This window comes from Elephantulus edwardii, unplaced genomic scaffold, assembly GCF_000299155.1.
Source record: "Elephantulus edwardii isolate Elephantulus edwardi_28Jun2011 unplaced genomic scaffold, EleEdw1.0 scaffold00021, whole genome shotgun sequence".
Taxonomy (NCBI): Eukaryota; Metazoa; Chordata; class Mammalia; order Macroscelidea; family Macroscelididae; genus Elephantulus; species Elephantulus edwardii.
In genome coordinates, this window is record NW_006399771.1 from 8,353,335 (window position 1) to 8,368,723 (window position 15,389).

The window sequence follows — 15,389 nt, forward strand, 5'->3', positions numbered from 1 at the left end:
AGTTTGAGCATATTGACTTAAATATTACTAAAGAAAGGCAATCTAATACCTTAATTAGTTTTAAAGTTTCTTAAAACAAAACCTCAAAGGGTTTTGGAAATATAAGAATGCTTCTAAAACACCTATATAACTCTACATACATCTATGATTCCAAGACAAATATATATCTATTAAACATTATATATTATATTAATATATTAAATTATATACCTATTAAATAGCTCACTCAAGTAAAGGACATATTAAAAATTATGGGTGAAAGAGTTTTCAAAACAGCACTTAAACACTGTTCCATCATGCTGAGTACAGTAAATAGGCAAAATATTATTTTTTGGTACATTTATTTATATTATTCCAAGTAATTATCTTTTACATATTTAGCCATCCTGGTTAAAGAAAGATTATCACATAAGTAATTTCAGCATTTTCTTCATGTTAATAAGAGATACTTACTAAGCAGGGATATGTTATTTAAAGTAAAAGTATGTATATAAAAATAGGCATAATTCTGTTTTAAATTTGAAATTTCCCCTGTTTTATCACAAATAACAGGCATAATAGGAGAAATAGATATATCCTGGTTGTGTTTTTTCAAGATAGTACTATTTACAGTGATACACTTCTTTTTCCCCCAAGAAGACATACTTTGAGGTTTTTAAAAACTAGTTTATTTATTCATTAATTGTTTCATGTTTTACTCCTTTCACCTCCTTTCCCCTTTGCCCAGTCCACTTTTAATGCACCTCTTGTCCCAGATGATTGTCATGTATATAATTCCAAATAATATATTCCTTTCAGACAGTTCTTTCCCTCTTGTGTGTCAATGCAGTGTTCATTATCTATCCACTCTTTTTCTATTCTCTACCCAACCATCCATGACAGTCCTTTTTTATAACAGTGGTGTTATGCAGTATTTGTCCTTTTGTGACTATTTCATTCAGCATATCTTCCAGGTTCACTGATGTTGTGTAACAGTTCATGAGTTCATTGTTTTTCAATGGTGAATATTCCAATGTGTAAATTTACCACAGTTTCTCTATGCATTTGTTTGTTGATAGGCACTTGGGCTGCTTACATCACCTTGTGATTGCGAATAATGCAGCAATAAATATGGATGTGCATACATCTGCTTGAGTCACAGTTCTGATTCTTTTGGGTATAGTTACCATACTGGACTTACTGGTTAAAATGGTAATTCTATTTCCAACTTTTTGAGAAAGTGCCAGACCACCTACCATAGTGATGTATCATTTTACATTCCTATCAGCAGTGAAAAAGAGTTCCAATATCTCCACAACTTTGTCAGCATTTGTGATTTGCTTCCCTATTGAACATTGTTATTGATGTTGGAGAGAGATAATATCTCACATTTGTTTTGATTTGTACCATTTTTTCACAAGTTTGTTCGCCATCTGAATGTCCTGTGCCAATTTTATTAGTAGATTATGTTTTTCTTGATGAGGTGCTGAAGCATTCAATACATTTTAGATGAGTCCCTTATCAGATACGTCATTGCCAATTATTTTTTACCTGCATGTAGGTTTCCATTTTACTCTATTGGAGAAGTTTTTTATATGCATAGTAATTTGATTCTTAGAAAGTCTCATTCATCTGTTTTGTTCTCTCCTGCTTGTAGTTTTTTCGTTATGCTTGGAAGTCTCAATACGGTACATTGGGGCTTCTAAAGTCGTTCCTAGCTTTTCTCTGATGAATGTTATAGTCTTTAGGTTTACCCCTACGGCCCTAATCTACCTTGAGTTGGTTTTTGTGCATGATGTGAGATGAGTGTTGCTTAAGTTTTCTGCAGATGGTTTTCCAATGTTGCCAACACCATTTGTCAAAGAGGCTGTCACTTCTCCATTAAACTCATTTTGTATCATTGTCAAAAATAATTTGAACATAGACAGATCAGCTGATATCTGGGCTTCAATTCTATTCTATTGATTTATGTGTCTTTCACTCTACCAGTACCATGCTATCTTGACAAACACAACTCTTTAGTAGGATTTGATATCAGGGAGTGTGATGCCTCCTACCTTGTTTCTCTTTTTTTACTAGTGATTTGCTTATTCAGGGTATTTGTAGAAAAAAATGTCAGTGGTGCAAATCTATACAGAGATGTCTCGATATATATCTATAAGAAATTAGTAAATGAAAATATTTTTTAATTGTATAGTACACTGAATTTTACTCAAGCATAGATTAAATTTGGAAAATATGTCATTGTTTCTCTGAGGACACTGTTTTTATAGGAAAAATAACAGTATGTAATACAAAATATGATAGGGGGTATATGATTCTCCAGTCACCTTTGTAATCAGTACCAACAGTTTAGTTTGATTTTGTTTGATTTAATCACATGACTATCACAATTTCCCTTTTTCATTGTTTCAAATTATTTGATGCCTGAAGACAGCCCACATCAGCTGTGAGTTGTAAAAATTCTGTGGGAATGAATTTTAATTAGTTCCTTAAAACATTTTAGACAATTTGGAGGCAAACAGAGGACTGGGCAAGCAAAGAAACATTTATACAATTTGTTGAAGTTAAATGTCAACCATGGAGACTAAAAGAGAAGTCTATTGTTGATGGTTTTGTTTCCTGTAGTTTGAACTACCTCGTAGCTGACCATCTAGGAGGTTGCCAGAGTCAGGAAATTGCACAGAAGGGGACAGCCCATCCTTGACCCATGGAGCAGCTGGTGGATTCAAACCCCCTACCACTAGACTGCCACAATTATTATTATATGAGTGGCATCCACTCCCTAAACAACATTCCTCCGGAAGCTCTATGAACTAAAGTAAATATCAATAGTTATAGAAAGGCTTCAGGCCTTTTGTTCATAGAGTCAATAGATGTCCTTTACTTGAAGACAATCAACAAAAACAACAAGAAATTAGAGAGCTCTGGTGGCATAGTGGTAAGAAACTACCTTGCAATATGATTCAAATCTCTCCACTAGATACTCTGCAGTAGAAAGATGGATAATCTCCTCCCAAGTTACTAACTACCTCTTAAGATCAATTGCGTCAGTTCTGACTCCATGGTACACAACAACAAGAACAATCAGAACTTAGTTTTTGTATGAAACATGAACTCACTAGAACAAACTATGACCTAAATGGGTCCTGATCTCAGCTCTTATTTTCCTCTGCTGTTTAAATTATTATTAAAATTCAGAGTTTTAGCCCTTTATCTATCCATTACACAAAAAGCTGACCAAATTTATAGGAAAGAATTAACATGGAAGTTGCCAGGATAAGATGTTAGTATGTTTTTTCAGTAGTTACTTCTCAACTCGAATATATGATCTTGAACACATGACCGCTTATTAATTATACTGTGTGTGCCATCTCATGGATTGCCAAGAGAACAAGTAGATATGCCTTGGAGAGGGTGCAGCTGGAGTGTTCTTTGGAGTAAAAAATAATGAGGCTTTGCCTCACATAGTTTGGACATATTGCTAGGAGGTGCTATTCATAGGAGAGATACATGGTGTTGGAAAGGGTGGAGGGTCGGCAAAGAAAAAGAAGACCCTCAACCAGGTGGATTGATATGGTGACTGCTGCAATGGGTTCATGTGTGTCAGGAAGTGTGGTGATGGCTCAGAACAGGACTAGGTTCAGATCTCTTATTTAAATGGTTGCCATGAGTTATACTCAATTCACCACCAACAACAAACAAAACAAGCATCATATTTAACATATGAGCTATTTAAAGCCAAAGTAGTAGATCAACAACATTGATTGTTGAAATAATTAAGTTCACTTATAAATTTTGTTTGCTGTAGAATATGTTGAAAATTATTTTTGTAGAAAGTATAGTTGTCTTGTTTTGTCGGTATGTGCCATTGAGTAATCACTGACTTATAGTTGACCTTCCAGTGGATATTCAGAGGCAGCTAACTGAATAAGAGAAGATTACGCATATTTCTCCTGTGGAGCAGATGACAGACATAAATCACTTTCTGTTGCACTGTCTGTAAAACTCTTTAATACTAAACCACCAGAGCTCCCAAAAATATTGTGATATAGAGTGAAAATCTTCATACCTACACACACTAAAAAAATATATAAATCAATTCATTCTTCTGTAATAGATAATAGATTAAAATATGTCTCCATACATTTTCAGTACCTTCTCAATCTCCATATCTTTCCTATCTTCATACCTTATCAATCTATATTCAGAACAGATTATCTGGGAGGCTGGGCACTGTGAGGAGAAATGTGGCATCAGGATTGGAGGGAGAATCATCAACAACTTGCCTTATGCAGATGACTTATGTAGTTCCTGATTTTGGTTAGCTTAACCTCTACATTTTTCTACTTCATTGATTTTGTCTCTTTGTCAAGGTAAATAGATTGATTTCTGAGTTCTAGATCATATTTCATTGATCCATATGTCTGTTGCTGTACCAGTACCATGCTGTCTTAATTACTATGGCTGTGTAGTAAGTGTTGAGATCAGGAAGTATGATGTCTCCTAACTTCTTTTTAATTTTTAGCAGTGTTTTGCTTAAATGGGGTTACTTTCCTTTCCAAATATAATTTAAATTGCATTTTCCATCTTTTTGCAGAATAGCATTTGTATCTGTATTGGGGTTGTATGGAATTTTTAAATGGTTTTTTTATAGAACTGTCATTTTTTTTCTTTCTTTTTTTATTATTAAATTTTATTAGTTTTAATGAACATTTACAGAGATTTTGGGTTTTCATTCATTCATTGTTGCACTGTTTTCTCCACCCTCATCCCCAGTTCGTTCTTCTTCCCCGCCCCCAATGTCTGTTTTAATTTTCCAGTTGCCACAGTTCTTGTCAAAGCTAGTTCTGATTAATCTCCTTTGTCAGTGTGTCTCTTGCCATTCCCTATCACTCCTCCCTGAGAGAGACTTCACTCTGATTCATAAAGAAAAGGCGATGGCGTATTCTCTTAGCTACTTCCTGCTGAAAAGGGACACTGTGGGTTTCAGGGTGAATGTCTTCTCTCACTACTCTCAAGGGCTCCCTTGGCAGTAGGAAACACATAGACTATTGTGGAGATTGATTTTGGAATTTAGATGCACTGTTATCAATTGTGCTTAGCTGTACATGTTCATATCCTTGAAGATGTATCATGGAAGTGTTGCAGCCTAGAAGATACAAATTTAACTACCAAGTTAAAAGTGCCTGAGTCAAAAATTGAAAAGCAATAATATTCTGAGTAGAGGTTCTAATAGTGGCACAAATCAAGTTACAGAGGTAAGGTGGTTCCATTGCCATCCTTACTCTAACTTAATTCTTTTTTTTAATTTAAATTTGTTATTAATTTCAGTGAAAATTTACAGAGGCTTTGGATTTCCATTCATTCATTGTCGTAGATTTGTCCCCTCCCAAGGCTCCCCCCCACCAGGCATTACCCTCTTGGAAAAAGTAAAAGAAAAGATTCTTTCATTATTTTACAAACCCTCCCCCAGGTCCACTCCACCATATAGCCATCGCTCTAGACTTCTGTCATGACAGAAATACCTAATCACATAACTCTTTTAAACAGTTTTCTCCCTTCTCTGTTTCAGAGCAGCATACATTATTGAACCCATCTTATTCAGTCTCTCCCCAACCCCAAGGACAGTCCCATTCTACAACAGTGGCACCGTGCAATATTTGTCCCTTTGTGACTGGGACATTTCACTCAGCATAATGTTCTCCAGAGTCAACCATTTTGAGTAATATTGCATGAGTTCCTTGTTTTTTAATGCAGCATAGTATTCCATTGTGTGAATATACCACAGCTTCTCTAGCCATTCGTTTGTTGATGGGCACTTAGGTTGTTTCCAACTCCTTGCCATTGTGAACAAAGCTGCAATAAACATGGGTGTACATATATCTGCTTGGGTGTCAGTTATGGTCTCTTATGGGTATATTCCCAGTATTGGTATTGCGGGGTCAAATGGTATCTCTATTTGCAACTTTTTGAGAAAGTGCCATACCGCTTTCCACAGGGGTTGCACCATTTTACACTCCCACCAACAGTGAATAAGGTTTCCAGTTTCTCCACAACCTAGCCAGCATTTATTGCTTGCTGTTCTGTTAAATTTTGCTATTTTGACTGGGGTGAGATGATATCTCATAGTTGTTTTAATTTGCATCTCTCTTAGGGCTAGGGATTTTAAGCATTTCTTCATGTGCTTGTTAGCCATCTGAATGTCGTCTTCGGTGAAGTGCCTGTTCACATCCTGTACCCATTTTTCTATTGGATTCTTTACCTTTATCTTGTTGTGGTGCTCAAGTATGTCATAAATTCTGGATATAAGTCCCTTATCTGATATGTTATTACCGAATACTTTTTCCCAGTCAGTGGCTTCCCTTTTTCCCTGTTGGAGAAGTTTTTGGATGTGCATAGGGATTTGAGTCTTAGAAGATCCCATTCATTTACGTTATCTTCTCCTGGTTTTTAACACTATATCTTTCTATCTATGAGCATGATATATTTTTTCCATTTCTCTAGGTATCTTTATGTTTCTGTTTTGTAGTTTTGTAATTTTTTTTAGAGATGTCTTTTGTGTATCTTATTGGGTTCATTGCTAATTATTTCTTCTTGTGTATTCTAACTGATACTGTTTTTCTTATTTCATTTTCTGTGTTCTCTTTGCCATTGTAGAGATTTCTGACTTATTTTTGTATGTTGATCTTGTATCCTTCTACTTTTCTGGATCAGCCAAGTATGTCGAACATACTTATTTTTGGTTTATAAGTTATTTATGTTATTTATAAATAGCAGATCCCTAAAGATTTTCTAGGTTTACTATCGCATCATCATCTGTATATAGAGATAGTTTTACCTCCTCTTTGCCAATTTGGATGTCTCTTATTTCTTTTTCTTATCTTACTGCTCACAGGAAGAATTCCAAATACAATGTTAATTTGATTTGGTAATAGTGACCATACTTGCTTGGGTCCTGTTCTCAGGAGGAATGCCTTTAACCTTTCTCCATTGAGGATTCTTTATAATAATCTTGTGTTCTCTTCTGGTACCTGAGTCCTCTCTACAACTGTCAGTTCTCAGTAGAAGGTTGAATGTACTGGAATTTTGACTCTCTATCCATCAATACTACTCTGGGAGTTGTTGATTTTACTAAGTTTTCTTCTTTCATGTCAATCTGTTTAAGAATCTTCATTAACTACAAAAAAAATCTGTTGTCAGGGGCCTTTCTAGAGTACTGAGAAGCAACAATGTCAGTCTAGAGACTAAGGTGCACCTAATCTAGGCCATGGTCTTTGCAATTGGTTGCTGTGCATTAGAGAGCTGGACAATGACTAAAGATTACAGAAGAAGAATAAATGCTTTTGAGTCATGGTGCTGGAGAACAATCTTTAACATATCATGGACTGCCAAGAACACAAATAGGTCTGTTTTGGAGAGGGTGAAACTAAGTTTCTCCTTGGAGGCTAGGATTTTGAAGCAAAACTCTGTATCACATCCTTAGGGCATGTGGCCAGGAAAAACCAGTCCTTGGAGAAGGACATCATTCTGGGAATGGTGGAGGGACAGCACAGGAGAGAAAGACTTTAGATGAGATGGATTGATACACAAACTGGGGCAATGGGGGTAGGTATGTTGGAGTCAGTGAGACTGGTTCAGAATAGGACAGGCTTCAGAGCTGTAGTACATAGGGTCATTGTGAATCACAGGCAACTGAATGGCACATAACAACAATTTAAATTTTGCGTTTCACTTTAGACAGTAAGCTTTCTCACAATCCTTTCCAACTTCTATATGACAATGTAGGAGGCCAGTAAAACTTCTCCACACACCTGCTGCTGTTGTTGTTATGTGCCATATAGTTATATATTATGTATTTTTTCTGTAGTCTATTTTAATATATAATAATATTTAAAATTTATTTCAAAGATGAAAGAAAACAAATTTACAGATGAGAGATTTGATCATGGCAAGTTTGGGATATGTACCAGTATCCTAAAGATGATCCCTTCATGTGATCAGATGTTTCACTTGACTTTAAATAAATCTTCTTCTAAATAATTTTCTTCTCCATCTCATGTATATAAATCTTTATTTTTTTTTATCTGAAGCAGACTGCTATTGTGATAATCCTGTTAAAGGTCCAATTCAAATTTATATAATAATTAATAGAAAAGAACCCAATTAAAGGGATCTCATTAATCTATTTCATTACAGTTTACAGAGAAAATTGAAACCTCAAATAAATAGAAAATGGTGTCATACAACATATTTATTTGTATCTCTTGACCTAAGACCTTGTGTAGACTGTTCAATTTCACTGCGAATGAACATAATTTCTACTTCTCTCCTTACATGGTCTTAAATAGTTATTGATGCTGTCGTATGGAATACAAATATTAAAGGTAGCTATGAAAACCAAAACAGCTCTGCGGCACATAAATTGTGGTTATAGAAAATGAAAAAAAAAAGTTCAACCAACAGTAAGTCAATATTTTTAACCAAGTAACATATGATTTGTGTACTCAATCAAAATTGCTTTCAACAGAAGAGTGAATAATTAGAGTATTATCACTCTTCCACTGAAAATACTAAACTCCCACAATATTACATTGTATTAAATCATAACACTTCTATTTGACATTACTATTTAAAATGCCACTCAGTGTGGTTTATTGTCATTGTAAGATATATATAATGGCATTTACAACATAGCAATGCATAAGAAAACTATAGAGAGATAAAGTTTGATATATAAATAATCTTGAGATTTTCATATGCAAGTATAGTACAAACCTTAAAAACAGAAACTTATTAGATTTTCACATTAATTCAGTTTTATAGAGAGAATATATATTTGGAAAGAGTGTAAAAAATGCTGTATGTAAATACACTTGATAAAAGCCTATAACTTTTTTATATTACCATTCAAAACCAATAAATAACTGACTGGATTTTTAAAATTTTTCTATTTCTTTTCACAAAGTGTGTCATGTTGTTTTTCATTATAAAATAAGAAAGTCTGAGAATAAAAACTCTGAAAGATGTTGTTGGGTTAGGAAGTGACTTGATAACCAATAGCTTCTCCTGATCTTGAGACTTGTGTCTTCCTTACACCTTGGCCCATTACTTGTTGGTACCCTTCCAACATTATTATCACTTGTGAAACTATTCTTTCACCAGCATGCCACTCTGGATTTTTCCCCTTAAAAACTCAGTATCTAAAATAAAACATTTTATATGTGTTTTCTTTGTTTCCTTGAGCTATGCTATATTCTAATCCTAACAGAGATATTAGGTAGTATTTACTCAGCAGAAAACTATCTTTTTTTGAGTCATTTACCTGAAATATATAACTAATATTTTGCATTAATGTTTCAAATGTTATTATATAGCAGCCAACAAAGAAAAAGTCACTCTGTATATACTGAATAAATATCAACCCTCATTTCACCATTATGAAATCTAAAAAGCATGTCTGATAGTACTTATTAGACTAATTAATAGATTTCATTCTCATCTGAGAATAATATCCATGGAAATTAATAACTTCTATTCTCTTCTTAAAAAATCTCTACTTGACACAGTCTTACTAATCCTTACCTTCCTATAATAATGATTCTTCCAAGTTTATCAGCACTAATAATATACAATATATTCTCAAACGGTATGCTCACTTACTATTTACTGTCTTAATATCTTATTTAGCTTTCAATCCATTCTCATTTTTCTACTCAGATATTAGAAGAGTCATTGGTTCTACTAGATTTTCTCTGTATGGAAAAAAACTTTCATTTACAGTCATACATATGATTTCTTCACTTCATTCAAATAATTTATGATACAGCATCTTCTCTATAAGTCAATACTGACTGCCCTCTTTAAAACTGAAACTCACTTCTCATCCATAGTGACCATGATTTCTTCTTATCTACTTTTATTCCATATCAACTAAGAACTATGTGGTTTCAATTATCTTTTGTTTTGTTTAGTAAAGACTGTTGAACACACATAAACAAAATATCAGATAACTAAATATCAGATAAATGAATGAATGTCTTCTTAAGTCAATCACTTTACTAATCCTTAAGAAAAAGAAATCTTAAACATTATATTTTTTTAAAAAAATAAGTATAGGAAAACATATCTAAATGTAAATAAAAAACAAAACAAAACAAAAAACAAACAAAACCTCAAACACACCACAATGGGAAAGGAATACAAATATAAAATAAGAAATTAATACAAATATAGCTGGAACTATCCTCAGCAGAATGGACTGATACAGTGATAACCACAATGATCTTGGACAGGACAGAAATCCTGAGAATGCTGCAGGCTAGGGAAAGGCTCAGAACCATTAATAAAACTGCTATGAGTCATACTAGACTTGACCGTACCTACAAACTACAAAAGTGTAAATGAGGCCAATTGAATTATTTATTTGTACAATGACAGACATATAGATTAATAGAAAAGAATAATGAATATTGAAATCAACCCATCAACCTATGGTCAACTGATAATTGACAACATAATAAAAAATATTAAATGAAGAAAAGATAGCCCTCTTAACAAATTGCCTGCAGAAAACTGAAACAAGATCCACATCTCATACCATACACAAAAGCCAAGTGGATCAGAGACCTAGGAGCATAACCTAAAATCATAAAGATCATAAGAGACAAAATCGGAAGAAAATTAGAAGCCCTGGCCTATGTATAAATAAGTTTGTGAACAATAGCCAAAATGGCACGACATGGAAAGATAAAATCAACAATTGAGACCTTTTTAAAATCAAACTCCTGTGTGCACCCAAAAAGTTCTCCATTAGAGCAAAAAGACAGCCCACCGATTTGGAAAAAAAATATTTAGCAAAGACATTTCAAATAAGGTTCTCATAATAAAAGTTCCCAGAATATTCCAAGGCTTCCACAAGAATAAAAATGATAAACCAGTCACAAATTATGAAAAAAAAGAAATGAAAAGAGTCTTTTCATGTTAAGGACATTCAGAAGGCCAAAAATCACAAGAAAATGTTCAAAATTACTAGTATTCAGAGAAATGTAAGTCAAAACAAAAATGAAATATCATCTCACTTCAGCAGCAGTAGCAAAGTTCAAAAGAATAGCAAACAGTAAATGTTTAAGCGAGTCTAGAGAGTTTGGAATACTTATGCACTGTTGGGGAAACTGTAAAATAAAACAACTACTATGGAAGGTGGTTTTACATTTCCCCAAAAAGATGAACATAGAACTTCCTTATGGCCCAGGTTTTCCATTGCTAGGAATAAATCCCAAGGAAATTGGAACTGAGGCATGAATAGACATCTATTTTCATAGCAGCACTAGTCACAATAACAAGAAAATAGAGGCAGCCCAAATATCTGTTGACAAATGAATATGATACAGAGCTAAGGGAAAACGGTTTCATAAATTACCATAAAACTTGGGAGAGTGTAGAAAGCATTTTATTGAGTGAAATATCTCAGTCCCATAAGGACAAATATTGCATAAGACCACTATTGTGAAAGTAGGAAGATAACTAAGTAAGATTTGTTTAGATGTTCAAAAGTTAAAGAAGAGAAGAGGGTGACAAAAGAGCAAAGGGGAAAATCACTGGGTTAGCAGTTTAATAACTGCTAGAGATTAATAGGTATAAGAGGATTGAATTAAAGGGAAAACTTAATGGAGTCTTGAAAAGAAGGGGTTCTAAGAGGCAGAGAGAAATGATAATTCTATAAAATATAATCTCTATCAATAATTTATGAAATAGCTTGCTTCCAGAAATGATATGAATGCGGAAAAAATGATGAAAGTTATACTAGTGTTCAGGTCTTTTGTTCATAGGGTTACTATGAGTCGTCTATGACTCGATGGCAATTAACAACAATGTAGAGAGAGCTCTGTTGGCCTGGTGGATAGAAAGTTATGCTACCATCCAAAGGTGATTTTAATCTGTGGCCCTCAGGACTGGTTTTAATTGGTTTTGGTTAAACATTCTTCTAAGTGGTATAGCACTGGTCTGTCCATTTGTTGTACAGAGGTAACCCATGGTTGCTGTGATGCTGTACTCTGTGACACTGATGTATCAAATGTGATAATGGTTACCCGTGGTGAACAGTGTTTGGTGGAGATCCCCTATTAAAACAAGCTTGAAAGCAGGAGTGGAATCCACTTCTGAAATAACTTACCTCTGGCAACTATGAACGTGGAGAAACAACAAAAGTTATACGAGTGTTCAGGTCTTTAGTTCATAGGGTCACTATGAGTTGTCTATGACTCGACAGCACTTAACAACAGAAACATACCAATGGTTGTATAAAACACAAAATATATGAACAGAATACATGTATATTAATGGTTATATGCAAACCAATAAATATTTTAAGAAAAAAGTTGAAAATAGAGATACCATTTGGCCCAACTCTCCTACTACTAGGAATATGCTGTAGTAAACTTGGATGTACGTGAATACATCTATTTGGATCACAACTCTGGTTTCTTTAGGATATAATCTCAGTAGTTGTTGTGTACCATCAAATCAAAACCAACCTATAGCTGATCCTTTATTGGGTTTTCAGAAGCACTTAATACCACAGTAGATTTCCCATATTTCTCTCACAGAACAACTGATGGATTTGAATTCTGTGACTTCAAGATTGCAGTGCAGATTCTTACTATTAGGCCACCAAAGTTTCCTATATTCTCTGTAGTGAGACTGTATTTTCAACAGTACATAATAGCAACAACATACTAGGAATATGCCCTAAAGAAACAAGAGCTGTGATGCAAACAGGTGTATACATGTTCATGTTTATTGTAGCATTATTGATAATAGCAAAGAGATGGAATTAGTTCAAGTTCTTTCAATAAATTAAAGTTCAGAAAATGAATGATATGTCCACACAGTGGAATATTCTGTGGCAGTAAAAAATGGACTTTTAATATACTATGGAACATAGATGAATCTGGATTATATTATGCTGAGTGAAATAGCTTAGTAATAAAAGGACAAATATTTTGCACGACCACTGTTATAAAAATACAGTGGACACAGGGAAAGAGAAGAGCAGAGTAAGAATGAGTAGTTAATAAACACTGCATTGGAATGGGAGGAGGAGGGATTGTCTGAAGGAGATGGATAATTAGATAATTGATAATCTGGAAGAAGACATGAAATACAAAGTGAGTTGAGGAGGGGAAAGGTGGAAAATGTATATCAATGAATGGATGAAAATTCCTCCTTTCTGTAAAATCACACTTAAAAGAGTGTAAAAAATAAAAACAGGTTATGTGGGGAATTAATCCTCTAATATTAAATGCCATAGAGTTTCTAGAATTAAAATAAGAGAGTATTAATAGACTTTTGGATCAGAATAAAGGATTTAGAATGTGATCCTACTCTGCATGATCTTTAATAAAAGTTTAGGCTTGAATATCAAATCAGTAGGAAAAAATTTTAATACTATAAGCTTAGGAAAACTAGTGACTGAATATTTAAATATTAAGACTCTATAGCTCACATTATATGCTGGGAAAATTTAAAATTAGTCGAGTATAGAAATGTTAAATTTTAACAAAGGTAGACTATGCAGCTGGGAAATGAATGGTCCTACTTCCCTTTTGCAAAACCAGAGTGACCTTGTAATTACAGCTTGAAATATTCCAGTTCTTAATCTACTAAGTACATTTGAACATTTTGCAGCTGTTCAGTTCCATTTGAAACTTTCTTAGCTATGACTGCAGTGACAGAACAATTCAACTGAATCTCAGACCACAGAGATAGTAAGTAGGTGCTTCCTAAGGATGTCAATATATAAAGCTAACTGAAATACCACTGAGATAGTAATATGGGGTAAGATGAGGGAAAATGATTTCTGATCACTATTCTCAAGGAAGTTATTAAATGTAGTTGGATAAAAACAATAATAAAACATTAAGCCTGATGGAAACACTGCCTTGATTCACCCTTCAATAATGATTATGCTAATAAATGTCTTTCTACAAATAAAAGTCTATTCAGTTTTAAGGCTGTAGCTTTGGCAACAGTCATGTGAGCATGTTGTAACATTAGTTTATGCAAGTAAATGGCTTTTTTTTAATACCTCTTTCTGAATAAATGAGGAACAGGTACTTAGAATAAAGGTTTGGATAGACAATTGTTGACTTGTCCAGAGATGTCTATATCTTGGTTTATTATGGATATTACAATGTTCCAACACTAAATCTTACTTCTCTCTTAGAATATTTCTGGGTCTTTGAAGTTCAGCCTGTGTTTCTTAAACACCATAATTTTCTCTAATTGAATTCTGATTCAGAGATATCATGCACTTTCATAATTCAAAAATCAGGTCTACAGTTATGACTCTAAAAGCTATAAAATATACTTATTAAATTTCTATTTTAGAAACTTTGTCTTTCTGAAAACATATCAGACTCTAGACTATTATTACCAATTTACTATTAAATGAGTAATGGCTTCCTTAAGCATTTATTTCACTAGAAAGCCAGCAATTAGATTATCTTTTATCCAGGACTTTGAAGACTGTTATTATTGCCCCTAATAGTATAGAAGCTAATGATAAGAGAAATACAGCATTGTCCTTGTAGCCCCAAAAAAGTGTATTGTCCTAATCTCTTTCCCCTCTCTCTTCCTAGTAGTGCTGCATGAATACATTAAAAGGTGGGTGGATATCCCAAGGAAGTTTGCCTCCGGCTCTCCATTCTATTCACAAAGATTGTGGAGAAATGAAGAGAACAATGTGTTGTCTTCAACTTTAAGTCCTCTGGCCCCAAACCATTCTGTGCTGTGACCAGGAGAGTATGTAAGTGGGTAGTTGTAAACCCTTCAGTATTTTCAAGAACCAATAGTAGAAAGAAGTGATGGAATCTACTTAATTTATTAAGAGATCTGATATCCTGTGCTAAAGAAAAATATGACGTTGTTCCATTGGCGACATTAATGAGAGAAAAGAAATTGTCAAGTTTGTACCATACTTTTGTTGTTGTTCTGTTAAAGTTGTAAGGGACCAATAGCTCACTCACCAACAGGTTTTTAAAGGCAAATTGTCATGTTAATCACATGAGAAGAGATTGTCCATCCTTCTCCTGGAAAGCAGCTGATGGCCTTGAACTGCATGCCTTTGGGACTGCAGGTCAGCTTCTTGCCTCTATACAAGAGTTTCCTTACAAATAAACCCGTTACATTATACAGAATCTTAAAGAACTTTGGCATTTAAAAGACATGTTATGAAACTAAAATGGTTTTGATTGAAAAACTTTCCGTAAACTATTAAACACTTCAATGAAATATCAATAAATAAGAGTTGACTAAAGCTAGAACTATTCAAAATGACTTATCCTATAACAGATTTTATTTCTGTAGCAAAAGTGCTAAGCATTATTTTTGCCCTGTATTATTATTAT